The sequence below is a fragment of the Gorilla gorilla genome, chromosome 2, assembly GCF_029281585.2.
Source record: "Gorilla gorilla gorilla isolate KB3781 chromosome 2, NHGRI_mGorGor1-v2.1_pri, whole genome shotgun sequence".
Taxonomy (NCBI): Eukaryota; Metazoa; Chordata; class Mammalia; order Primates; family Hominidae; genus Gorilla; species Gorilla gorilla.
This window is the reverse complement of record NC_086017.1, coordinates 160,553,985-160,579,805: the sequence shown is the minus strand read 5'-3', so window position 1 is coordinate 160,579,805 and position 25,821 is coordinate 160,553,985. Positions and strand designations below refer to the sequence as shown.

Sequence of the window (25,821 nt, the reverse complement as noted above, 5' to 3'; positions counted from 1 at the left end):
GGCTAGGACACATCCACCTGCAGCAACCAAATTTCCATTCATTAGTTCAACAGTGATAAGGTAGAATAAAGTAACTCAAATATGTTTTAAGGTTCTCTAAAGCTTTCCAAAACTGTGTGCATAGTCTTTTCTGTTAGGATTCTCTGCATGGATAGAAGGATATTTTGTGTCTCTACAGCAGTGCAGACTCCCAAATAAACTTTCACAAGTTACCTCATTTAAACCTTTCAAACTTCTCTTAAGTACTCTTGCAGAGTGAATATTGTTTATCATATTTGAATTTAAGGAACTTCCTGATGTTTACCCAGTTCTTGAAGCAACCAGCCATTGAGGCAAGCAGTATAACAGAAATAAAACATGTACTTTGGGCTCAAACTGTCCTGAATTTGAATTCTGTGTTTGCATTTATAACTAAGGCAGCTTGGACAAATTACTCAGCCTCCTTGAGTCTCAGCTTTCTTGTTTGCTAAATAAGAATAATGTCCATTGCAATGAGTTGTTATGAGGATTAAATGAGACAGGTTCTCAGTTTTCCCACTATAGGCTCAGTGTTAGAGGTTAAATTGTGTCACCTTCAAAATTCATATATAGAAGTTCTAACTCATGTACCACAGAACGTGGGCTTCTTTGGAAATAAGGTTATTGCAGATGTAGTTAGTTAAGATGAGGTCATTAGAGTGGGCCTTAATCCAATAAGACTGGTGTCCTTAAAGGGGAAATGCAGACACAGAGGCATACATACAGGGAGAACACCATGTGAAGATGATGATGCAGGGCAGGCTAAGCCCCTTGGGGATGCAGGGCAGGCTCTGCCCAGGAAAGAATTCAAGGGTGAGCTCTGGTGGTTGTAGACAGCAACTTTTATTGAAGCGGCAGTAGAGAGTATCAGCAGAGGTACTGCTCCCTGCAGAGCAGGGGTACCCCATAGGCAGTGTGCCCAGAGTAGCAGCTCAGAGGCAGTTCTTCAGGCATGTTTATATCTACTTTTAATTATATGCAAAATAAGAGGAAGATTATGCAGAAATTTCTAGAAAAAGGGTGGTAGCTTCTGAGTCATCAGGTCTTTGTCATGGAAAACGATGGTAACTTCCAGGTGCTGCCATGGCAATGGTAAACTGACATGTCACACTGGTGGATGTGTCTTACAGAAAGCTGCTTCCACTCCATCCCTGTTTTCAAAGCTAGTCTTCAATTTGGTCCAGTGTCCGAGCCCTGCCTCCAGAGTCAGATCTTTCCTCCTGAGTTGTTCCTACCTCCTACCTCAAAGGCAAATATTGAGGTGACGTTTTATAAGCCAAGGAATGCCAAGGATTGCCGGCAAACCATCGGAAGCTAGGCGAGAGGACTAGAACAGATTTTCCCACAGCCCTCAGAATAAACCAACCCCTGACCAAGCTTTGATCTTGGACTTCTGGCCTCCAGAATTGTGAGAATACATTTCTATTACTGGAGACATCTAGTTTGTAGTACTTTGTTGCAACAGCCGTAGCAAAAGAATACACTCAGGATTCAGTTTTCTCTCTTCAGAGTCAGTTGCTATCTGTCTTGCTTCTGAGCTTTCGTACTTTTGTTACTGTTGTTCTCTCCCATGTTCTCCACAGCCTTATGGGCTTATGCTTGAATACAAAACAAAACCCAAACCCTTAGGTGTTATTTAAGTGAAGACTTGGAAAGGGATGCATCTAGCTCTTTGCACTCCATTTGCCATTTTCCCTGGAAGTGTGGTTTTTAAAAATTGTTATTTGCGAACATGGATCCTTCCTTTTCTCTCCAGTATTTTCTTAGAGAAACAAAATGCCATTGTTAAAAAAAAATTAAAATTTCTCCCAAGGGGCTAGGTTCTGCTTGGAGGAAGAAAGCAAATCATTTTTAATGGGGAGATATCTCACTAACATCTTTCTTCTGTTTAAAATAGATGAAGACAGTTAAAACTCTAGACATGTAGGAGTGACAGGGAAGTGAGAGAGAGTTGGAATGTCCATATTTTTGCCTGTAGAAGATACTTCTATCTCCCAGGAAGGAGATTCGAACCTGTAAATCTGATTAATGATTGCTGCAATGTCTATTTAGCCAGCAAGTACTCAAAGTCGCAAGTCAGAAAAAAAGCAAAGATATGACAAGGCATATTTAAAACCCATTTGATAAGGACGTGATTACAGGTTTAATAAGATATAAATGATTGAGTGGGTCAGATTTCATTTTGGGTATGTCAGCAATTATTGCAGTAAGGATTTCCCAGACTGGAATTAATTGAAGTTGTTATTTTTAACAACTTAAAAATGGAAAGTTCTTATGTTACATCTTAAAAATTCCTGAAGGCTTAATGAGAATTTTCTTCATCTGAAAAATACCACTATTTATTTATTTATTTATTTTTGAGACAGAGTCTCACACTGTTGCCCAGGCTGGAGTGCATTCACGTGATCTTCGCTGACTGCGGGCTCTGCCTTCTGGGCTCAAGTGATTCTCCTGCCTCAGCCTCCCGAGTAGCTGGGATTACAGGCATGCACTGCAATACCTGACTAATTATTGTATTTTTAGTAGAGATAGGGTGTCACCATATTGACCAGGCTGGTCTTGAACTACTGATATCAAGTGATCCACACATCTCAGACTCCCGAAGTGCTGAGATTACAGGTGTGGGCCACTGTGCCCACCCCCCATTATTGTTATATGGCCTTCTGAATGATAGTAACAAATAATAAAGCACTCTACTTACTGAGCATTAATATGTGACTATGTTTTTTATCTATTGCTGAATAAAAAACCATCCCAAAGTATAGTTACTTAAAACAACAACAAATTATTTCTCACAATCCCAAATGTTGTAGGGGCAGTTCTGTTGGTTTCACCTGAAATTACTCATGTGGCTGCATTCAGCTGGCAGATTGACTGAGGACCAGAATCAGCTGAGGCTGTGGTCAGGGTACCTCAGTTCTCCTCCATGTGGCTAACTTGGGCTTCCTTACAGCATGGCAGTCACAAGCATTCCAAGAGGGATTATTTTAAAGGAGAAGGAACAGCCTTCTTAAGGACCAGGCTTAGAAGTCCCAGAATCATTTTCACTGATTCTGGCCATCAAAACTAGGTCACACTTAAAATTTCCTCAATTGATCTCAATACTTGTTGAACATTATGTCTGGGAATAAATTTCACTAGATTCGCCTTCTTTACATTCATATATCTATGTTTGTCTTTTTCTTTTTTAAGACAGTTTTGCTCTGTCACCCATGCTGGAGTGCAATGGCACAATCTCGGCTCACTGCAACCTCTACCTCCTGGGTTCAAGTGATTCTCCTGCCTCAGCCTCACGGGTAGCTGAGATTACAGGTGCCTACCACCACGTCCGTCTAATTTTGTAGTTTGTAGTAGAGACGGGGTTTCACCTCATTGGCCAGGCTGGTCTCGAACTCCTGACCTCAAGTAATCCACCCGCCTTGGCCTCCCAAAGTGCTGGGATTACAGGCGTGAGCCACTACACCCAGCCTATTTGTCTTATTTTTAAAAGGGGCAAAAACCATTTTGAGTTCTGTAATCATGAAAGTCATTTAGAAGTACATGTAGTAAGTGTGTTATAAGTGCTGCTGAATTATTAATTTCCACAGCAATAACTAAACATGCCACTTGCATCTTGCCCCAAATTTTGTAAATGTCCCCATGCAAATTTTAGAAACTAGAAGAAAAAGAAATTATCAGGCTGCCCAGATTCAAGGTGGAAGGCAATAGACTCTACCAGTTGGTGTGAGGAGTTGTATGTGTGTACCGGGTGGGAGGGATTATTTGGAGGCCATACTGGAGACTATCTACCACAGACAGGCACTGCGCTTACTGCTTTATATGCATTTTCTTATTTAATCCTCACAATAACACTGTCAAATGATTACAATTGATCTTTGAACAACGTGGGTTTGAGCTCTCTTACTTGGCGCTGCCTATGCAGTTGGCAGCCATCTCCCACTTAGCATCAGGGCCACACTCAGGCTCCTCATGAAGCCCATGATCATCAAAACCAGGACCAAGACGTTCATCTGGCATCAGTCTGACTGATATGTCAAAATTAAGCAGAAACCCAGTGGTATTGACAACAGTGTTCGTAGAAGATTTAAGGGCCGGATCTTGATGCCCAACATTGGTTATGGGAGTAACAACAACAACAACAACAAAAAAGCACATGCTGCTCAGTGGCTTCTGAAAGTTCCTGATCCACAGTGTCAAGGAACTGGAAGTGCTGTTGCTGTGCAATAAATCTTACCGTGCTGAGATCACTCAGTGTTTCCTCCAAGAACAGCACAGCTATGGTGGAAAGAGCAGCCCAGCTGGCCCTCAGAGTCACCAGTCCTAATGCCAGGCTGTGCAGCGGGGAAAATGAACAGAGAGCTCATGTCTACGTTTTATTTGTGTTTAAATACAACCGTAAGAACTGGAAACAAACAAACAAACACGGGTTTGAACTTTGTGGGTCCACTTATGTGTGGATTTTCTTCTGCCTCTGCCACCCCTGAGACAGCAAGATCAAGCCCTCCTTTGTTTCTTCCTCCTCAGCCTACTAGGCATGGAGATGAGGAGGTTGAAGACCTTTATGATGATCCACTTTCAATTAATGAATAGTAAATATATTTTCTCTTTCTTATGATTTTCTTAATAACTTTTCTCTAGCTTACCTTAGTGTAAGAATATAGCATATAAAACATATAACACACAAAATATTGAGTGTTTATTTTACCAGGAAGCCTTCTGCTAAACAGTAGAACTATTGGCAGTTAAGTTTTGGGGAAGTCAAAAGTGATACATGAAGTTCTGACTGCACAGGGGTTGGCGCCTCTAACTCTCACGTTGTTCAAGGGTCAACTGTATGGTTTTTGCCATTTATCAGTAGAGATAGACTTGATGGGCTCTAATGTTGCTTCTAATTCCTAATGCTCAACTACAGCCAGGGCTTCTCTTAGAACAAATGAAGGTCTTGCCTTTTTGCCAATTTTGAAAGTAGAAGGAACTGCAGATTTAAAGTTAGTGAGCTGTGGGTCTGAATCTGGCCCCATTACCTGCTAGGAGTGTTTCTTATCTTTCGGTCTAGAGCACTTCATCTGTGAAGTGAGAATGCCAGTATCTTTCTTAAAGGGTTCTGACAAGGATTAAAATATAACATATAAACTAAATATATAGGGTTGGGAAAGAGGGTCAATGGTTTTAAACATTAGCATTAGGGAACCAAATATATTTACACACGGTTCACTAGCATTCTGTTAATGATTCCTATTCATTTAGAAACAGTTTATAAAAAAAAGACAAATAAGAATTGGGGGTGACTTAACCTGTTCCAGTGATCTATTTCTATGTAATAAGCCACTCAGATTTTCATAGCTTAAACCAACAGCTTATTGTTTCTTGTAGATCTGTAGATTTAATGGTGATAAAAACTTCTTAAAGATTTATTGTTGTGGCTTTCTTTGGAAAAGACAATCTACAGTAAAATCCTGTCTAGATTCCTCATGATTAATATCTAAAGGTGGTGTTTTCTATGAGCCCCTCCCTGTTGTCTCACTATAGTTATTTTGGCAGATTCTATCACCTGTTATATCTTTAACTAGGAAAACCTTTTGAGAATCCAAAGGGGTCCTGTGTCCCTGTATCACGGTGACCAATCTCTTTCAGAAGCTGAAAAACATCTACAGTAAAGATTGACCAATGGACTTCTGCTTCAAAAATCTGCCCTGACTCTGTGCGTGTGTCCTTAGTAACAGCTCTTAGCCTCCCTGAATTTCAGCTTGTTTCTCTGGAAAACTGGGGTAGGAGAGTGGACTGGAAGGGTCTGTAAAGTGCTTTCCATAGCTGATATTCCATGATTTTAAAAAAATAATTTGGCACTACATAAGGCAGAAATATTTCATAATCTAATTATTGCAGAATCCTTAAAGGTTAAGAAAATGTATACTGGAAGCCGTACTGTAACGCAGAAACCTGCTGTCAGGGTAAAATGGTGTCGTGGGTTTGTATAGCACTCGAATAACTGCAGTTGGTACTAGTTTATTTTTTAAATTTTTAAAAATCACCTTTCTCACGTTGAATATACTATTTCAGTTTGATAAAACTATCCCAGTAGTATTTATTAAATAAAATCATTTACAATGGTTTCTTTCTAATTCTAAAAGCTTAATTCTATGTTAAAGTTTGACTTACATCTCAAGACCTTAAAAAATACAGAAGTATACTCAGTTTTACAGAATAGAGGGGAAGAATTAGAGAATTATCTCTTTTGCATTACAAGCCATTTTGTAGAAAGAAAAATACAGAGCCAGAGAAAGACATTTTATTAGGAACATTAGGCCAGGTGCAGTGGCTCATGCCTGTAATCCTAGCACTTTAGGTGACTGAGGCAGGTGGATCACTTGAGCCCAGGAGTTTGAGACCAGTCTGGGCAACATGGTGAGCCCCGTCTCTACTAAAAATACAAAAATTAGCTGGTTGTGGTGGTGGTGCGCATCTGTAGTCCCAGCTACTCAGGAGGCTGAGGTGGGTCACCTGAGCCTGGGAAGTCGAGGCTGCAATGAACCATGAATACACCACTGTATTCCAGCGTGGGTGACAGTGAGACCCTGTATCCAAAAAAAAAAAAAAAAAAGAAAGAAAGAAAGAAAGAAACATTTTCGCATTAAGTGTTTCTCAACACAATTCTCTTGAGTGTTTCTAGGAGAGAATGACCACAATAATGAGGAGCTTAGAAATCACAGTAAATGAATAGTTAAAGGAACTAGAATGTTAGGTTGGAGAATTTGGGGGACTATACTAATTGTCATCAAACATTTAGAAGATGCCATCTGCTGAGAAAGGCATTTTGGGAAGCTCCACTTGATAGAACTAAGAAGTTACTAAACTTAATAAAAAGACTTCAGTTCAATATAAGGCATTTTCTAACAATTATAGCCCCTTTTTCAGGACTACTGCCATTGAAATGGAAATGGTAGTGTTTTTGTCACCAGATATGTTTAAACAGAAGCCAGATGGTCCCTTGGTAGCCATGTAAAGGCCAGGAACAGATAGTGCACAAAAGAGGAAATATAAATAATTCATAAGCTTATGGAAAAATGTTCAACCACACTGGTAATTAGAGAAATGCAAATTCAAACTTTGATAAGATACCACTTTTTATTTATGAAACTGGTGAAGGTAAGAAAAATAATATTCAAGTTTGATGGAGATTTGATGAGCCTCAGCCTCCAATGTGGTGGGTGAGAATATAAATTTGTTCAGAATTTCCAAAAAGCAGTTTAACAATGTGTATCCAAAACTTAAAAAATGTTTAAACCACACTATATGGATATTTGGCCATATTAAAGAATAATTATTAATTATTAGATGTAATTAGGGTATCATAAAAAAATGAAAAGAGTTTTCATATTTTAGAACTATGTATTAAAGTATTTACAGATAAAATAACGATGTCTAGAATTTGCTTCAAATTTATCCATTGGAGATTGGATGGGCCGGCATGGAGAGTAGATGGAAAGTGACTGCTTGTACTGTATGCTGATCACTTTTGATGCTGGGAAATAGGTACATTCTCTCCATTTTTTATGTGTGTAAAAATTTCCATAAAATGCAAAGATAGCAATAACAAAATGCCACTTCACATCCTCTGATCTAAATAATATTCCATTTAGGAGTATATCCTGATGAAGTAATCTGAATGGCATACAAAGCTTTATGCACAAAGGTAATTTCTGAGTGTCCCCAGCCTCACTATTCTGCAGTGTCACTCACCTGTGTAAACCATTCAGTGGCATCCCATTGCTGTCAGGGTTAAATCCAGAAACTTAAATCTACTTGCAAGCCCCTCTGACCTCTGCTAACCTCAAGTTGCCAGGTGTCCCCAAGCACTCTATGACCCAAAACTTTGGCCTTCTTTTAAGAAATACCTTTCATGCCCTCCACCCTCCTTTTGGTCAACTCCTACTCCTACTCAGAATCCAGGTTAATGCTGCTGCTTTAGGGAGGCATTTCTGTATCCCCAGATAGAATAGATCCTCCTACTACATGCTCTCAAGGTATCATATACATCCCTCTTGCAGCCCTTTTCTTAATTCTATTTAAGTAGCGAAATAGATAATTATATAATTAGTTGTCCATTGACTGCCCATTCCCATCAGTGACCTCCACTCTCTTACAGCTGTATCTTCCATTAATTCCCACATATATCAGGAATTTAATAAATATGGGTTGGACTAATTAACTAATAAAAGTAATCTAAACACAATTCACCCAGCCAAACCTTGTGATTACTGAACTGTCCTCCTTGGTCATATTTCTGAGTGTTAAAATGGTATGGCAGATTTTTAGCTTTCCAAAGGCAATGGTACAATGCAATGCTTTAAGGAGGGGTGCCTCTTGTTCTTTTCTCCACCTCAGACTTTTGGTAGTAAATACATTTTAGAACTAGTGGGTGCTTCCTTTGCTTTATGAGAAACCACATCTCAAACTGTTATTGAATGGAAACCACCTTTATTCTACGGCTAGGACCACTTTGCACAGTGGAGCTGAACAGAGAGAATAGAGAAAAACTCCAAGATGCCAATATCTTGTCAGGCAGTAAGTGCCTGAGAGGGTGACATGGATTGGCTCTGTGTCCCCAGCTAAATCTCATGCTGAATTGTAATCTCCAGTGTTGGGAGACAGACCTGCTGGGAGGTGATTGGATCATGGTGGCGGATTTTCCCCCTTGCCGTTCTCATGAGAGTGAATGAGTTCTCCTGAGAACTGGTTGTTTGAAAGTGGGCAGCACCTCCTCCCTCACTCTCTTTCTCCTGCCATCATGTGAAGACCAGGCTTTCTTCCCCTTTGCCTTCCACCATGATTGTAAGTTTCCTGAGGCCTCCCCAGTCATGCTTCCTGTACAGCCTGCAGAACTGTGAGTCAGTTGAACCTCTTTCTTCATAAATTACCTAATCTCAGGTAGTTCTTTATAGCAGTGTGAGAACGGACTAACACAGAGGGTCCAGTGATTAGGAGTAAAAAAGGGAGAACTCTAAGATGCACAGCGTGAATCTGGCTTTAATTCTATTAGCTCAGGAATATACATTCTAGGGACAGCTGCATTCTCTTGGCTTCTGGTCTAAGGTAATGATGTCAACAAACTGTAATCAAGGAGAAATGTTCTTGTTAATTAGGTAATGAATGGGACTTTGCCATGCTCTGTATTAAATTACTTTAATATCCAGAGCAAAAGAGGCTTATTTCTGGCAAGCTCACTTTCAGAATCTAGACAATGGAAATAAGAGCCAATAGAAAAAATGTCCTCTAAACTTTACTGCAGTTCTTGGTGGTTCACATGGGATGCTGGCTCATTTTTTAAGGAACCCAGCCCCTCGATCCAGGTTTGTCTGATTGTTTCTCACAGTTAGATTCAGATTTAATATTTTTTTTTGGTAGGAATTCTATATAGAAGATGGCAGGAAACACGTGATGCCACTTTGTAATCTACTCCCATCCCTCACCCCACTCCATGCACACTTTAAAATAAAGGACACTCAAGCAATCTTGTAAGACTAAGCCTTTGAGAATCCACACACCCTTCTTTATTTTCAGCTGAAGATTGTATTTAAGTCTGAATTCAGAGCCACTTCCTTGTGTTACTTATTCTCTGAGTTTCTCATATATATATAGATAGATAGATGATAGATAGATAGATAGATAGATAGATAGATAGATAGATAGATATGAATGTACATAAATGTCCATATTTCTCTTTTGTTAGTCTGTATTTTTTTACAAGGGACTCAGTTGAGAACCTAGAAGGGTAGAAGAGTAGAAGATTTTTCCTTCCCTACAAACCAAAAGGCGGCTTCTTAGTCTTTTATATTCTGACCAGGCCAGACACTCCAAGGTTTTGTTTATTTCTGAAAAAACAAAAATCTGGGCTCACCATTGAGTTGGCTTTTTCAATTAACTTCCATAAACTTTGGATTTAGACCTTGGACATGCTCACCATAAAGACCCCAAGGTACTTTTAAAGACCTTCCTGAAGAGAGAGATTATCATTTGTTATGAAAAATTGCCCAAGTGTTGCACATAGGGAAACATGATGCAAGGAAAGAAAAATACATAAACAAGTAGACATTCTCAATATTGAGCAGCTTTCTTGTTTAACAGAGTGATGTTATTGCTTTCATTCATTCATTCATTCAAACAAGTGGTTATTGAGCCAGGCACTGTTCTAAGTGCTGGGTTATACCTGTGAACTAAACTAACAAACCATCATTTTCTTTCTACTGTAACAAAAAGATTTGTCTTTTTTTTTTAAAAAAAATAAATGTTTGTGGCAGATTAAAAGATGTTTCCTCCTGAAAATGCATCCTTGCTATTTCTGTGCTTATGGACATAAATAAGCACTTAGAAAATTACTCTTGAGAGGATATGCCAGGAAGGTGATGCTGGTTATCTATTTTCCATGGGAAGGCAGTGCTTTCAGTGTTTCTGCTTGTGTGACTGGCATTTTTCTCTGTTTTCCATGTGTTACCGTGTTTTTATGTAACCACAAACTTGTATTAATTTTGCTACCTGAAAAATGAAAATCCTGTCTCTTAAGAGCTCTGCTGTAGGTGAGGTTTCCCAGGGCCCAGGTGCACTCATCCTGAGTAGTGTGGAGGAAAGGAAAACTCCGTCATTCACGGGGGCGGGAGAACAAGAGTCGGCTTGGTTTTTTATTTTTATTTTTTAAAAATATCTTTAGCTTTATCTGTATAGAACAACTGAAGTCATGAAGATACCCTAGTTTAGTTACAAATTTACTTATTTTCTGAGCAAATTCTAGCATGCAGTAAGGAGAGGGGGTGTAACCACATTACTCCCTGGAGTTCCATTTAGCCTCCCTGGGTCCCCATGGGAAAGAGTCAATAGAGACAAAAGGAGAGTTATAAGGGGCTCAGCTGAGCATGTCTGGAGAAATTTCAAGTATGTGTCCCCATCAGATACAAAGGGGAGTCAGCATGAAAAGAGAAGAGTCAGCTTGGAGATCATTTATTTAAACTGTTATCTGATCTTTGAAGATCTCCCATTCAACAAGTGTGCACGGAGGAGCCACATCGAGCCCCTGCACTGTGCCTGCCCCTGTGTACCGTGCTGAAGCACGTGTCCTGCTCTAACTGAAACTTGCATTCCAGTAAAGGAGAGCCAGCCAGGGAGCAGTCTCTTTTTGTCTGAAAATTTCAAAAGTTGAAAAGTGGGAGAATAAATATTGTTCTAACCTCCAACTACTTTTTTTTTTTTTGGCAGGATCTCACTCTGTCACCCAGAGTGGAGTGCAGCGGCACAATCAAAGCAATCCTGCCGCCTCAGCCTCCAAAGTAGTTGGAGGGTGCACTACAGGTGCACCCACCACACCCGGCTAATGTTTTTTGTTTTTTGTAGAGATGGAGTCTCCCTATGTCACCAGGCTGGTCTTGAAGTCCTAGGCTCAGGCAATCATCCCCCCTTGGCCTCCCACAGTGCTGGGATTAAGGCGTGAGCCACTTCACCCAGCTGAATTATTAAATAGTACCATTTTAACTCATTGACAGAATTTAAACCAAACCACTAATCAAAAGCTGGCTACTACTTTTTATTTTTATTTTTATTTTTTTTGCATTTTAGGCAACTACAATTTGCCATGAGACTTCTAATGTTGGGTTCCTACATAAGAACAAATGCTTCCCTATCCATCAGCAATAGCTATGAGAATCTCAGACTTATTTCTTCTCTTTTTATGGGCAGATGAAGCAGCTCTCCTGTTTTATTTTTACTTTTCCATACTCACCAACACCTAAGTTCTCTTGGTATCTTTGAATATTTGGAAGTTTCTTATGCATGTACTAACTTATTTAATCACATAGTATTTTCTTTTTATGTTGTTAAGTGGTAACTAATCCATTTATCCAGGTCTCTTATCAGAAAAACTATCACTGAGCTGATGACCAGGAAATAATAGTTAGGTTCTATATGTATTATTTTATCATAATACCATAAAAGAATCAAAGTTAGATCTATGTGTAGAATGGAACTTAAGAGGGCTGGTGGTTGTTGGGATTTTTAAAAGATTCTTGAAAAGCAGAATCACATTAAAAACAGCATGCCATAGCATGAGGGGTCCCTCTCTGCAGTGGCATGGCATCAAATCAAACCAAGAATGGCACCACTTACAGGGCACTTGTCATGTGTCAGGCCTAGAACTAAACACTGTCTATGCATCCTTTCTTTGAACTCTCACAAAAATTCTGCTTAGCATTCCCATTTTACACAGGAAGAAACTGAAACTCAGAGAGGAAGCACAGCCCACGGATACATTGTTGTTAGTAAACGTGGAGTAAGGGCTTTCTGGCTCCAAAGCCTGTAGCCACTCCTAGTCACTATGAAATGTTGAGGTTATTTTCATTTTCATTCATGGAAGGAATTAGATCTTTTACAGAAAAGCAGTACAGCTCATCCATTGCCCACTTCTCAACCCTGGGTATTCCATGAAGAAACTCACTTTTTATTGGCATTAGTGAAATGCCACACAGCAATAATAGTTGAAAATCTTTAGTTCAAGTAAAAATTAAAGAATACCTGAAGTAAATGAAGCATGATAATGATGATGATGATAATAATGCCTACTGGTATTTAAAACATATAGTCAGCAAAGAAAAACATATACAGGTATTTGCAAATATTGTCATTCATCACATTTCAATAGCTACAATATGATATTTAGAGTTTGGCTATGCCTGGAAAATTTTTTTATTAAAAACATTTGATCAAGATGGCAAATATTATTGTTTTTGCTATTAAAATGTTATTTCAAATTAATAAAGGCATAATTATCTTACTAGAAGGGCAAAGGACATGAACATTTTAAAGCAGAAATAATACATAACTAATAAAGCCATGAAAATGGCTAAAGTTGAAGATAATCAAATAAATGCAAATTAAAATCTACATCTCCACACCCTATTTTCCCTGTCAAATTGGCAGTGATGGAGAAAAATGATAACACAACAGCTTGTGAGAGTGTGGTGAAGTGAGACTGATATATTTCTGGTGGGAAAGAAATGGTTATGCTTTTTCTAGAGAGTAATCTGAAAATATGTTTTGCTAGCCCTAAAAATGTAGCATCTACATAAGGGATCATTAGACACTGAAATATGATTTTAAAATAATATTTAACAACATGATAAAACATAATATTAAGTAAAAAAAATTACATTGTAAAATGATGATCAGTTGTGTAATGAAAACACTTTACATAAATATGTGGAAAACAGATTAGAAGTAGAGACCAAAAATGTTAGAGGGATTGTCCACAGGTGATAGGATGATAATTCCTAAGGTCTGGCTTCCTCTCTCTCCCAGGCTCCAGTTTTCCCAGCTTGATCGCTCCTTTGACATCCTGATCTAAGGAACCCTTGCTTTTCCACCCTCTTTTCCCTCCATCTGTCAGTAGGCATAAGTAGTCCCAGCTTGAAAAACTTCACTACAAAGCCCCTCTGGTCATAGTTTTACGTCCTTTTTGCCCTTGAAACTCAAACTTGTTCTTAAATAAATTTCCTATTAAAAAACTTTATAATCAATACATGGTTACTTTTTAAAGTACAAATTACGTGTTTTAGAAAAGATATTGCATGTTCTTTTTAGTTTCCTTAGCTTGTCTGCCCCTAGGTGAAGGTAGGACCACAGTTTATCTCCTCACATCCACCACAGGCTACATAAGGGAAACCTTCCTTTCCACAAACTGCCCCTTCTCCAGCCCTGCCCCTTCTCAGTCAAAAGAATGGTTCCTAAGGCTCAAGGCATCCTTCAGCCTCAAGGAGAAAAAAAGAAGCCAGGAAATTAAGTAATAATCATATTACTTAGAGATGAGTGCCATTAACAAATATATAACTTTCCGGGATTATTCTGTTATAGCTGAGCCCCTTGGAAAGCTGGTATTCAGTCACTATCTCCTGAAGAGTCTTTGCTTAACCAAACCTTAATCAAGCTCCTGAAGCTTCTCCTAGGCCCATCTGTGTATTTCCATGTAAAACCCAGTTTTAGCAAAGAGCCCTGCTAAGTCAGTTTAGCAAGGCCTGCCCCTTCCCCCCTACTCTCCTGCACCACCCAATATCTGATCGCCCTTGATATCTGATGGGTCCCTCATCCTCCACCATCCCCCAGGTGATGCCTGGTCACTCTGGTCTGACTTCAGCAAGAATCCTTTTAAGTTGGTTTAGTCAGAATCCCCCTGATGTTTCTTCTTAGTAATTTCCCGTCCACTGACCCCTACCTTGCTCCTTGGCTATAAATTCCCACTTGCCCATGCTGTACTTGGAGTTGAGACCAATGTCCCTCCCTTCCTGCAAGACCCCATTGTAGAGGTGCCTGAATAAAGTCTATCACAATGGTCCTGAATAAAGTCTTCCCTACCATCTTTAATAAGTATCATTGAGTAACTTTTTAGTTAACAATCCCTTTCCTCATCTTTTCACTCCTTAATCTTCAGAGACTGGGCTTCTCCCCACACCTTCCTGGTGAAGATCAAAAATTACACCCTGGACCTGGCCCGGTGGCTCATGCCTGTAATCCCAGCACTTTGGGAGACTGAGGTGGGTGAATCATATGAAGCCAGGAGTTCAAGACCAGCCTGGCCAACATGGCCAACCCCATCTCTACTAAAAATACAAAAATTAGCCAGACATGGTGGCTCACACCTGTAATCCCAGCTACTTGGGAGGCTAAGGCATGAGGATACCTTGAGCCCAAAAAGTGGAGGTTGCAGTGAGCCAAGATCATGCCACTGCACTCTAGTCTGGGTGACAGAACAAGACTCTGTCCAAAAAAAAAAAAAAATTATACCCCGTCACCAAAGTCAATGGATAATTTATTTTACTGGAACTCTCTAATGAGTTTAAATTCACTCTTACTGGCAATTCAGAATTGAATTGCTTAGTTTATAAGACACTTGTCTCGTGGTTCTCCTTGAATCTCCATGCACCTCAAGGCCTTTCATCCTCTGCCCCTTCCGTTTCCAACAGGAACAAAGCTCCATCATTGGCCCAATACTCTCCTCTCTCTGCAAGCTCCCTTGGGCAATCTGAAACAAATTTTTGCTTTCAAACATTATCTTCAGCCCTAATCTGTAATTTGACTCAGGTAATACTACCTAAAAGTATACCCAATAAAGCGTAGTTAAAAACGCTAAAGCCTTTGGGATAAGATGTGCCTAGGTTTAAAACCCAAATCTGCCCTTTAATAGCTATCTAAATAATGAAAAATAATTTAATGTCTCTAGAGCTCAGTTTCTTCACTTGCAAAGTGAGTACATCATAGTACTGTAATTTCCTCAGAAGAATGGTACATAAATTAAATTAAATAGTGCATTTAAGGTAAATGCTGAACAGATTTAGTCACCATGATTTTGATGCTCCAAAGGCATTTTAAACTTATTATCTCTAAAACTGAAGTCAGTTAATTATGTTGCTGCTATCCAGTTACCTAAGCCAGAGGCCCGGAAGTCATTCTTCCCACAATAAGAATGACACACAGATTCCTGGGCCCTGCCTCAGACTTATTAAATTAGAATATCCAGGGAAGGCATTGGGAATTCTGTAGGTCTACAAGCCTTCCAGATGATTCTTGGCAGAGAAGGTTGGGAAACTTCTTTGTACTCCTCCTTTTCCTTCCCCACCAGTCACCATGTTAGACCAATTTTATCTACAGATTATTTCTGGAATCCACCGCATCCTCTCCATCCCTACCACTACTTTCCTAATCCAGCCTAGACTAAGTCTAGGCTTAACCTTAATCAGGGGTGGATGTTGATGGATGTGACTGGAAGGGGTATCCAGGAGTTTCTTTGTTTCTGTCTCTCTGTCTCTGCCACTCTATATTTCATCTCTCCATTTTGCTCCTTCTTTCTCCTTATTTCTTTTCTCACAACCACCTTACTCATAAATAAGCACTCTTAGGGCCTGGGACTGGTACCCCTACCTAGCTGTTGCCACTCTTCCTTCCTGAATTTGGACCCAGCCCCTGAACGCTACAGCTCACCAACAAGGATCCCGCAAAGTGAGAATGGATGTGCCGGTATCAGGCCAAATCCCCACCAACTTCCAAGTGTGTAACGGCCCTAGATTCAGAACAGCTTGCTCAGAGCTGCCTGCCTATTTTGGACAACTGCAGATCCAGCCCAGACCCTGGGTCACCTTCAAGACCCGTCTCCAAAGCTTTGTGACCTCTCCTCCCCACCAACTGGTGGATCCAACTTGCTCCCCATCATGGGGAAAATGCTTTAGATATACTTTAGTGAAAAAATACACATACAAAATTATATAAGGTAGGATCACTGTTGAGAAAAGAAAATATTGAATCTTTGCATATAAAAATATTAAATAAAATTTTAAAATGTCCCATTGCCTTCAGTGATATATCAATGTGTTAAGTAGTTATCTATGAGTGGTGAGGTTTCACAAGTTTGATATATTATAAATTCATATGTTTTATAGTTTCAAGTAGTAAATGAATAATACATGAGCTGGGATGACCAATTGAAATGTCATCTGAGTTTTCTCCCTTCATTTGTCCCTTGTCTCCCATCCTTCATCCTCATTTCCAGCTCAGAACCAGGCTTTGTAATTTCTGCCTCGGGAATTTTGGACAAAGATGTCCACCTTTCACAACTGATAAAACCCAGAAGGATACAATTATGTAAGCTCAGGGTGTTAGTCTGCATGCGCTGTCACAACAGAATACTGCAGATTGGGTGGCTTAAACAATAGGAACTTATTTTCTCACAGTTCTGGAGGCTGGAAATTCAAGATCAAGGTGCCAGGGGAGGGTTGGTTTCTCTTGAGGCCTTTCTTCCTGGTTTGTAGACATCACCTTCTCGCTGTGTCCTCACATGGCTTTCCCTCATGTGGAAAGAGATAAATCTCTGGTATCCCTTCCTCTTTTTTTTTTTTTTTTTTTTTGCAGCCAAGGCTGGAATGCAGTGGCGCAATCTTGGCTCACTGCAACCTCCGCTCCCCAGGTTCAAGTGATTCTCCTGCCTCAGCCTCCCGAGTAGCTGGGATTACAAGCATGCACCACCATGTCTGGCTAATTTTGTATTTAGTAGAGACAGGGTTTCTCCATGTTGGTCAGGCTGGTCTTGAACTCCCGACCTCAGGTGATACACCCAGCTTGGTCTCCCAAAGTGCTGAGATTACAGGCATGAGCCACTACGCCCTGCCCCTCTTCTTCTTTTATTTTAGTTTTTATTTTTTGTAGAAAGAGTCTCTCTATGTTGCCCAGGTTGGTCTCAAACTCCTGGCCTCAAGCCATTCTCCCACCTCAGCGTCCCAAGTGCTGGAATTACAGACATGAGCCACCTCGCCTGGCCTCTTCTTTCTTTTTAAGGACACTAATCCTATGGGATTAGGGCCCCACCTTATGACCTCATTTAACCTTACTACCTCTGTAATAACCCCTGTCTCCAATTACAGTCACACTGGGGGTTAGGGCTTCAACACAGAATTTGGTGGGGGACATAATTCAGTCTATAAACGTCAGTGGTTCTCAAACTTCAGTGTGCACCAGGATTACATGGAAGGCTTGTTAAAACAGAGATTGCTGGGGTTTTTGTTTGTTTGTTTGTTTGTTTGTTTTGTTTTTTAATGGGGAAGGAGAAGAATATACAAATGCATAATTCCATGTATATCTAGAAAGGTAGTAAAAACCTTTTAACATTGGTCACCATTAGGGAATGGCCAGAAATGGCAGGGGTGTATGACTCAGGTTTTTCCCACATACTGTTTTGTATTTAAATATGTACCATGTTTATATATCACTTCAAGAACATAAAATTATCTCATCTATCTATCTACCTATCTCTACTGAACCTTTAATAGAAACACTGACTACAGCCAGTTTTGTCATTTAAGCTAGTCATATATATTTTTTTTACCTTCTCCCAGAAACTAGGTCTGTATTTTGGCAAATAACAGTTTGCAAAACTGCTAAACTTGTGTAAAGGTGGACATCTCTGTGAAAAGAGAAGAGATCATAGCATGTAGTCACGAATTGAAACAATGAACATACACTACACCTTCGTGTAAGTCTTTGAGTGTCTGAAACATGATAGCTTATGATCCTTTGCCTGTGAATCGGTCTCATGGGACATGATAAGAGCACAAACCATTTGAAAACTTTACATTCCCTTCATAGTGAAAAAGCATTGCCAAGGAAAACAGATTCATAAATCTTAGTGACTTCTTAAATGGCAAGATTCACTAGGAACTCAAAATCATGGAGTAAAAATCTGCTTTTTGGTTTCTCCTACCTTTTATAGCTTACTGAAGTATAACTGACATACAATAACCTGCACTATTTAAAGAATACAATTTGATAAATTTTGATACATGGAACCAACAACACAATCAAAATAACAAACATTTCATTACCTCCCAAAGTCTCCTTGTATTCCTTTGTCATCCTTCTTCCCCATTCCTCCCCACAGGCAACTATATATTTGCTTTCTGTTACCATACATTTGTTTGCATTTTCTAGAATTTTATAGAAATGATTCACACAGTATGTACAGTTTTTTGGCTTCTTCTCCTTTTCTTCTTCTTCTTCTTCTTCTTCTTCTTCTTCTTCTTCTTCTTCTTCTTCTTCTTCTTCTTCTTCTTCTTCTTCTTCCTCTTCTTCTTCTTCCTCTTCCTCCTCTTCCTCCTCCTCTTCTTCTTCTTCTCCTCCTCCTCCTCCTCCTCCTCCTTCTTCTTCTTCTTCTTCTCCTTCTCCTTCTCCTTCTTTTCTTCTTCTTTTTTTTTTGGGATGGAGTCTTGCCCTGTCGCCCAGGCTGGAGTGCAGTGGCGTGATCTTGGCTCACTGCAACCTCCACCTCCCGGGTTCAAGCATTCTCCTGCCTCAGCCTCCCAGGTAGCTGGGATTACAGGCACACACCACCATGCCCAGCTAATTTTTGTATTTTTAGTAGAGACGGGGTTTCACCATGTTGGTAAGGCTGGTCTTAAACTCCTGACCTCGTGATCCGCCCACCTTGGCCTCCCAAAGTGCTGGGATTACAAGTGTGAGCCACCACGCCTGGCCTGGGTCTGGCTTCTTTAACTCACTCAAGTTAAAGGAGTGTGATATTTATCCATGTGGTGTGTATCCAGAGTCCATTCGTCTTTGTTGCTGGATAGTAGTCCATCATATGGTTAATCACAATTTGTTTATTCATTCACCTGCTGATGAGCATTGGTTTGTTTCTGATGAACCACCAATATCATTTTTTTTCTCACAATCATATCTCCCCATTTTACAGATGAAGAAATGAAAAGACTCTCAGAGGCCAAGTAACTTGTCTAAGGTACAAAGACAGTACTTGGAACATAAAGCCTTAAAAAAATTATTACAATGTTTGAGCTGAAAGGAATACTAAGGCATCTCTCTCTCTCTCTTGTCTTTCTTTCTTTCTTGCCCTCTTGCTCTTTCAACTGCTTGGTGTTGAGATTTGATTTGTGATCAACATGAATTATTAAGTATTTCTCTTTATTCAGGGTAAAGTCAGAAGGTTCTTCTTTGTCAGCTAAATGCTGGTACCCTTTTATTTAAATTCATTCCTAATATGCTCCTACCATAGGAAAATATTCTGGAATGTTCTATCAGCCAAAGGTGGCCTTCTCTCCCACAGGAGCAGGAGTGTGTTGGAGCTTACTTGTGCAGGCTCATAAGAGCTGCTTGTTAGGTTTTTAAAAGCTAAACACGGTTGTTATACAAATTAAATAACATACACTTTCAATTAAATATATGATATTAAAAACAAAGTTGAAAACATTCTAAAAATTCATTGCTTACTAATTATTTTACTACATTTTACTAACACCTAGGCTTTTAAAGTTATTTTGTTTCTTCTTAATTCTACTTCCAGTGATGTAACATTGGTAGCTCAAAATCAGCCTTGGTGGGACTATTTACATGATGGAAATTGGCAAAAGACAAAACTCAAGGTGGAATTTATTATTTTGTTGATTGACTAGACTTAAGAACATGATAGAGAAAATGGTAATAATTTAAAATCTCTATTACATTGTGACTAGCACAAAAACCAGGAAATTTTTTTTGGTATTTGAAAACCATTACACAATTTAGCAAAGAAATTGCTCACATCATTGATGAATGAGGTTCTGATAGATATCTTCCTTATTTTACTTTCATCTTATTCATTAACATAAACAAAAATACCAACCAATATTCAAAGCAAAACTACTTACGGAGCCAGGTGTTAAACATTTACCAGCAAACCACCGCCTTTGAAATTAAACCCTATGCAAAAAACAAAACAAAACAAAACCTAGCCTACAAGACTAGTTTCTGTTTAGATCTCATAGGAAATCAAAATCTCTAAGAAAAAAAAACAAGAAAACAGTGAAATCAGAGCTGCCAATAGAACATATTTAAAATTTGTTATAATTTAAAAATGGATAATACAATAAAATGGCTCAAAAAGGTATACAATAAAATACTCTCTTACCAGTATCCCTCCGCCATGCAGTTCCCCTCCTCAGGGGCAATATCTATTACCAGTTGTTGAGTTTCCTTTAAGAGATGGTCTATATATAAACAAGTAATATAATCTATTCTTCTTCTGCCACCCAATTTGGTATACATATGAACCCATAAAATACTAAAATACACTATTTTCTACTTTGCTCTCCCCCCTTTAATATATCATAAAGCTCTATCCATATCAGTGCCATGGCTGCATAATATAATAGCGTATGTACCTATTATTTAGCTACAATGCAGAGACACTGTAATGGTTTCCAACAGGACTTAATTTTAACCCATGTATTTTAGAATCTGTATATCCGCTTTACCTGGTTATGATTTGTTGTGTCTCTCCTCATTAAGTTATAGAAAGTGAGTCAATTCATGCAAACATCAGCACACATTTACTGAACACCTACTAGGTGACTTGCACTGTGAGGGATGCAAAAATAAAATTTTAAAACATGATTGGTCTTAATACTCTTGTCACCTAGCTTGAAATTAAGAAAATAAGAGTTTAATAATGATCCAGATAGCAGCCTAGGAACTGTCACAAGACTTCACCTTTAATTAGCTTTTGAGCTTGGACTAGTCATTCAATCCTTGTGAACTTTTGTTTGCTCATCTTTAAAATGAAGATGACTATTCCTGCCTTGACCCCCTCTTTGGGTTGTTTTGAGGATCAGAGTGGACCATGTTTGCAAACACTAAAAGACCACACATATCTATGGGTACATGACCTCTCCTGCCTCATCTTGTCCACATTGTGTCCAGCTATGTTGAACTTACATATGTCCAGACCCTCCACATGTAGGCCTCTGCATGTGCAGTGTGACTCTCCTAGAATGCACAACCACAGTAGCCCCCCTTTCCAGTCACACCAATCTCTACCCTTCTTCAGCTCCCAGATTTCCTGACCTCCCAAATTTAGATCAGGTGCCTTTCCTATATACTTCCTGAGAGTCCCCATCAGGACACTGCCATTGCTATGTCATGGAAGGGGAAACTGTTTATGTCTTGTTCACAGTTGTATCCTAAGCTCTCAATAAATGTTCAGGAAATGAGTAAATGAATCAATTGCCCTTAAGGAAATGGGCAGGGGGACAACACTGAGTGTGCTAAGGCCAGGAAGACCTTTATCTACATTCTCTTCTTTGGTCTTCACCATACTCTATGTGATAAAAATTATTATTTGCATTTTATAAACTCAGGGGGTTAAGTGATGTTGGAACCCAATGCTGGCAGACCCAAAGGATTTTCTCCATAATTTCACTCTGTCCCTCCATATTATAATATCACTCTATCCCCAAATGCAATGGCAAACAGTGATTGATAATTACTATGGCCAACCACAGGGCTATTTGGGTCATTCATTCAGTCCTCCCAAACCACATGAAGTGGATGATGTCACCATTTGCAGATAAGGAAATGAGAATGCCCAAAGGTGAAGTGACTTGTTAAAAAGTGCTGTAAATTCTCCAAAATGAAAAATCGTGGTGAACTGGAGTGGACTGAGAAGACTCCATGGCAGAAGAGAGACTGGAGTTGATACTTGAAGAAAAGGTAGTGTTTAGATTCTAGAAGCAAAGTTGTTGGAGGGGTTTCTAGTTGGGGACAGAGAGAAGGGCGTGATTATTTGAGAAACAGTGAGAGGGCCAGGTGACAAGAGAGAAAGATCATGTCTAAGAGTAAAGGAAACATAAGATGCAGAGGTTGATTGGTTTATATTATGAAAAGCCTAGAAAAAGTGTATCTCAGAAGTTGTTTTTAAGGGAAATTGGAATAATTTTATGGAAATGACATGATGAAGAGTGTATTTTAGTTTTCCTTTCCTTTAAAATAGGAATTATATGTGATTTATCTAATTTTCTTGTGGATTTAGTTAAAATGTTTTTTTTTTCCTTAATAGGAATTATAACCCATCTTATCCCAGAGTTTCCACTTCTGAGAGACAGAAACCATGAGAAATGGAAAGTGCTAAGAGCCCTTGGACTCCGTTATTTCAGGGTGGAGCAGGACATACCATTCCATTCAGTGAAAGACCTTCTGACTTTTTGTAGTTGAGAAAACACTGGAGTCATATGTGATTTGTGTAGCAAGACCTTTGAAGTCAAATGGCTTCAGAGCAAAACTGTGAATTTCCCCTTCCCCTCCTCAATCACTTTCAAACTAAACTCAGAAACCATCAGCAAAGATCAAGTTCCCATGTTTTTTTTTTCTCTTCTATTTGGCCCTCATGCTCTTTCTTTTTGGCCCAAGTTTTCAAGGCAGGGTTTTCAAGGGACTCTTGCCTGTTTTTCATTGGCCTACTTCCTCCCATTCTCCTTGCCTTCCACAGAAGCACCCACACAGGAAGGGCAGACCTGTCCAACACCTGCTCTTCAATTGATGAGGCGCTCAGGGTTGTGTGACCTACACAAACTGTAGATTGAGAATCAAGTCTGGGGGAGCATGAGATGAGTATTTATCCACCTCTTCTCATGATAGAGCTGTGCACCAAGGAAATCTTTAGTCAGCAAATGTTTTAAATGCAGACAACCTCAGCACAGGTAAGAGCTGAGCATTTGTACTCCTGAGGCTTAACTTCTTCAGAGGGGCTCCCAGCTGGCTTGGGCACCCAGAAATTTCAGGCCCTGTGCCTTAGATTTGTTTCTTCAAGGTGACACTGCCCTAACTAAGGTGACTATATAATTTATCATACAGACCAGGACACTTCTAAAAATAAAAGGGATTGTGAAAAATAATTAAAACTATATAGTTTTAAAAATATTTGTTGAATGAAAAATTAGTTTCATTATTATTGAACTTATAAGATATAATAGTTCTATTCAAAAACTATTTTTATAAATAAAATTGCTTCCAAAAATAAAAATAACATATTCATATTTACTAAGGCAAAATGTAAAAAGACTTACTCATATCGATCCTTTGAAAATTAATCACATAAGAATAATTATTCTTGGTATGCAGTAACATACTTCACTGTATTTCCTAGATATACCTTGTCTCTAATGCCATATCACAGTGTATGTTTTTTCTGAAGACTGTATATATTCTTTTTCAATAAGGTCTTTTTATTTTTAATTTTTCATAAAATTATCTGAAATAGCCTTCAAATTTGTATCTTATAATTAATTAATTTGAAACCATTAGCGCCTTTTTTCTGTAGTTATATATCAAATTTTTTAAATTTACAGCTGGGAGCAGTGATTCATGCCTGTAATCCCAGCACTTTGGAAGGCTAAGGCAGGAGGATCCTTGAGGTCAGGAGTTCAAGACCAGCCTGGCCCACATGATGAAACCCCGTCTCTACTAAAAATACAAAAAATTAGCTGGGTATGGTAGGGGGTGCCTGTAATCCCAGCTACTCAAGAGGCTGAGGCAGAATTGCTTGAACTTGGGAGACAGAGGTTGCAGTGAGCCGAGATGGTGCCATTGCACTCCAGCCTGGGTGACAGAGTGAGACTCCATCTCAATAATAATAATAATAATAATAATAATAATAATAATAATAATTAAATGTAAGGTCTACATAATACTTGGTAAGTGCAGAGAAAATTATAAACAGAAGAGTTTTAACCCTAATTTTATTTTTTTGTATTGAAATATATATAAATATTTAAGTCCAAATGTTTTTATAAATACTGTCATTTTTGTCTCTTTTGACTATCAGTTTGGTACCTTTGACAAACATTTTTAAAAAGGGAAAAATTATTTAAAAGTTCTCTATAATATGATTCTTTGAGTGTTTGAACAAATATAGATACTGCAAAAATATAGGTCCTTTCCGTTTCATTTTATTCTAGTACAGAATACAAACTTACGCAACTAAAAATGAGAGGTCTACCAAACATTTTTTATATAACTTAAAATAGCCCAGAGCACAATCATGAAGCTTTAAAACGAAATCTTATAAACCATTTAAACTGTCATTTATTGTTTTGTTCAGTTCCTCCCATGCTTTTGTATCGCTTAATTTTAATATCTTCTTGTTCATAAGCTTTGCCTTCGATAATTGCAGTTCGCCAAAATTTAAAAGCTGAAGTTTTGGGGTGCTCTACTCATTTGATACCTTGATTAAAGATTTCCAGCTGATTTTGAATGAAATGCAACCAAAATTTAAAGGACACATTTACCAAAAAATGTCAATGCCAATATAGGATACTTATGTTGTGTTACAAATTTGTTTTTCAAGGACTCAAATGTTTCTAAAATCTAATTAATGATGAACAGCAAAGAGTGGGTTCACATGTTGCTATACGCAAGTATTTTCTTTCTTCAATATCAGTATCACCATGAAAACTATGTAGTTCAGTTATTTTATCTGTGTATATGTAAAAATATTTGTGAGTTTTGGCAATACAGCTTCTATGTCAATTGGTAGAATATCATAGCTTGTTTAACCCAATTATGAGTCATGTGCATGGCAATTGATTCCAAGTACATTTTTGCTCTACAAGTTTAATTTAGTAAGAGCATTATTTTTTCCACAATGGTGTACATCGCCAGAATTTGTAAGCATATTATGGATGCAAAAACAAGTCATTTAATCCTCAGTGCTGTACTCTGTAACAGAATTTACAATAGCATTCGCAAAATCTCAGATGTTTCACTTTCAACAAAAGAAAATCCTAAAAGTTTTACTTTGGTTCCCTGAATTGGATGAGGGCCTTCAACTGTCATCAGAGTTAACTAGATTTTTACTTGAATCACCAGATGACATTGATACAAAATTGAGGCCATTTTGGCAAGTTCTTCTTATGCTAATTATGCGCTATCATTATTCACTAACACTTTACAAGTGTATGTACATGAGGAAACGGGATTTTAAAAGAACAAAATTAAAATAGACAAACGATCATTTAACCTAAATGAAAAGTTATGCTTTAAAAGAGGTTGTATAAATGCACCTTCTGAAGCTGCACCTGCTCAACTGTTGTCACATTCAACATGCATCTTCTTAAATTTACTATTAACTTTCGAAGTAGACCCTGATGATTTTTCAGCAGATTTGTATTTCCTTGTTTTCAAGTGGTCAGTGATATCACAATGGGTCCCACGGTGGATGGCAAATGTCTACATTTTGTGCAAGTTTCACTTTAATCATTTACTTTCTTGAGAAATGGCAATTCTGTACTTGATTTTGTACTAAACTCATGTTTTCATTTCCTTGAGGTCATTGCTATTGAAAGGGTTTATTGTAAAATAAAAAAGCATTGCAGAACAACAAAATAGTCATGGATTTATTTGGATTTATGCCATTCAATTCAATAAATGGCAAAACAATTGCAGCATTCAGACTACACAGTA

The 25,821-nt window shown here is 38.6% G+C and overlaps 1 pseudogene; it reads left to right on the top strand.

Moving 5' to 3' along the window:
• The first annotated feature begins 1,079 nt into the window (after positions 1-1,079).
• On the top strand, positions 1,080-4,502 carry LOC101136954 (large ribosomal subunit protein eL32-like; annotated as a pseudogene).
• Positions 4,503-25,821: the final 21,319 nt, after the last annotated feature.